The 2,755-nt window shown below is 36.7% G+C and overlaps 1 long non-coding RNA gene across 1 annotated transcript; it reads left to right on the top strand.

Annotated features, from left to right (window-relative positions):
* Positions 1–202: 202 nt before the first annotated feature.
* On the top strand, positions 203–2,421 carry LOC107941794 (uncharacterized). Its single transcript, XR_005914405.1, has 4 exons — positions 203–766; positions 891–953; positions 1,071–2,029; positions 2,245–2,421. It is a non-coding gene; the product is annotated as an uncharacterized lncRNA (long non-coding RNA).
* The last annotated feature ends 334 nt before the right edge of the window (positions 2,422–2,755 follow it).

Genomic DNA, 2,755 nt, shown 5'->3' with positions numbered 1-2,755 from the left:
AATGTAGATGGATCAAAATCGTGGGAGTTTACTTTAGAAAAGCTCTACAAATTTGTAAACCATTTATTGTTATAATTATACCAATACAAAGAAAAATGTTCTAAATGGCTATGATTCTTTTTTCGTTTTCTTTTTCTTTTTCCTTTATAAAATATTTTGTCTATGGAAACATATTCAAACTTAAGCACATTAAAGTTCTAGATTCAAATTTCAATATGTATGTGTTGGGAATCGACCCGATTAAGCAACAAGTAAAAAATAGCGGAATAAAGTGATAATGTAACGCCCCAAAATTTTAAGAATTTAATTGTGAGAATCTACAGTAATTAAATTTTTGATCTGTGGTCCTGTGCTCTACTTTTATGTTTAAGGACTGGGGTTTGATTTACATCGTTAAACGTTTTGTTATTTTTAAAACAACCTTTATCCATGTGTTATGTAGTTAAGTACAATTCTAGGTAAATTGGTGTTAAGAATGAGTCTGCTGGTTCACTGGTTAAGCATCTGTCTGTATTCTGTCTAGTTCCGAGTTTAAGTCCCATAGTATGCACTAGGAAATATTTTCTTTTTGCAAATGCCGGAAGGTGGGATGGTGGTTAACTTAAAACATTCTGAAGAAAACCTATCGTTTATTCTTTTCATTTTCCTAAGTTCTTCGTTCTCTTTTCCTTTTCTTTTTTTCTTTTATTTTTGCTTTTTACTGTATTTGATTCTGCATTAATTAGGAATTCTTCGTTGCTTGTGAGGTCGATTGTGCAATTATTGTGTAAGTTCCATTGTTATCTCCTTTTGTTCTGCAAGTTTCGTCTTGTTAACATTATTCTGTCGAAACAGGATTTTGCTCGTTTACTTGAATGTTCTGTTTAAACACTCGATTGGTTACTTTTTAGGTGAGGATATTACAAGAGACGTTCTTTCACCGCGTTAGCCGAGTTTCTTCTGTTTCGTGCAAGGTAAGTATGCGAATTGAGTTGGGGTTGTGTCGAAACTTTCGACATGATCTTGATGATGGGTTGATTTTAGTAAATATTGAAAACGATGGTGTAATTGATTATTGGATGATTAATTAGGTTTCGGGTAGTCCCCGCATTATTTTTCCGTCAAAGAGAAACCAGGTGCGTACCAAAAATATTAATTTTTGCAAGTTTCGATCGCCGAAAATGGTGGCTATTGACCCCACAAGCCTAGGCACACGGGCGTGTGTCTAAGCCGTATGAGGCACACGGGTGTGGGTCCAAGCCGTGTGAGCCACATGGCCATGTGACAGGCTGTATGGTTGGTCGTGTAATTCACTGTTTATCGATTTGGGGACACACGGGCAAGGTACACGGGGTTGTGTTTAGGCGGTGTGTTGCCATATTAGTGTAGGGTTCACACGGACAGTAGACATGATCTTGTGTCTGGGCCATGTAACTCATTGTTTGTGGTACAAGACCACACGGCCAGGGACACGGGCATTTGACCGGGCCGTGTAAGTCACATGAGCAGGGACACGTGAGTGTGTTCGGGCCGTGTAACTCACTGTTTATGCTTCAGAACCACATGAGAAGGGGACATGGGCGTGTGTCCAGGCCGTGTGGCATGTTATTGGGGCCCGAAACCTATTTTTGAGGCCATGTATGTTGGCACTGATGCTAGCCTCCTCAATGTAGGAATGATTAAATTTAATTGTATGAGAACTGTCTGATACTCTGAGACTAATGTGTGCATAACATAGTTGTGCATATTTGTGAAATAAATTAGAACGACTAAATACATGATTAGGAAGTAATCTGTGAATAAGGAAGTAATCTGTTCTGAATACATGTTGAACTGTCTGCATTTGCATGGGTTGGGATATTGTGAAGAAGGAAGTAATCTGTTCTAAATTAGTGGCTAAGCCACTATACGTATAAATCTAATTTTGGCACTTTTTCGTATTTTGATCTAGCAGCTAAGTTGTATCTCTGTAAAAGTGTCAAACGGACACTCTAAGGTGTACAGGGTTGGTTGGGCATTGAATGTCCTTAACGGTGTGTAGCAGATGGAGGTAGGAATATTGCATTTGAACCTGATCTGTATCATATATGAAACTAAAATTACATATGTCTATATGTAACTAATCTACTCTGAATCTGAACTGAAATTACTTATGTATCGAATCGAGTTTTTGAAATCGAAACAAGTTTATAAGTCAGCATTAGTTGAACAAAATTCTTTTACGCACTGAGTTCACAACTCATTTTGTTATGGATTGGATTTTAGGTGGTTCTCAGACTTGAACGAGTCGGCGCCGCGGGAGCTCGGTTAAGCGTTTATCTTTCTGTTAAGTATTTCGTTAGGAGTTTTGGTAAACTATGTTAGTATGACTTTGGGTGATTATATACTTAACAAATCTTTGTGATGAATATTACGTGAAACATGATTTAGTATTATTGTGTTATTTGTGTGGTATTTGAGTATCGATGAGGTAACTCTCTAAACTTGGACTGGACGTCTAGGCCGAGTTTAGGGTGTTACAGAGAAATTGAACACACAAATTTAACGTAGAAAAACCCCTTCAAAGAGGATAAAAAATCACGGGCAGAGATAATTTTACTATAATGGAAAAAGAACGAAGAGTACAAAAGATAGAGATAAAAACTAAACTCAAAAAAATTGAAGACAAATAACCCTCAAAACGTAAACACAAAATTCTCTAAATGTGTTATGAATATACCTCAATTATTCAAACATTTCATGTACAATTCTCATTCAAATAAAAAACCATTCATAA

This window comes from Gossypium hirsutum, chromosome D06 (genome assembly GCF_007990345.1).
Source record: "Gossypium hirsutum isolate 1008001.06 chromosome D06, Gossypium_hirsutum_v2.1, whole genome shotgun sequence".
NCBI lineage: Eukaryota > Viridiplantae > Streptophyta > Magnoliopsida > Malvales > Malvaceae > Gossypium > Gossypium hirsutum.
Note: the sequence above shows the minus strand (reverse complement) of the source record. Positions and strands in the feature narration are given on the sequence as shown.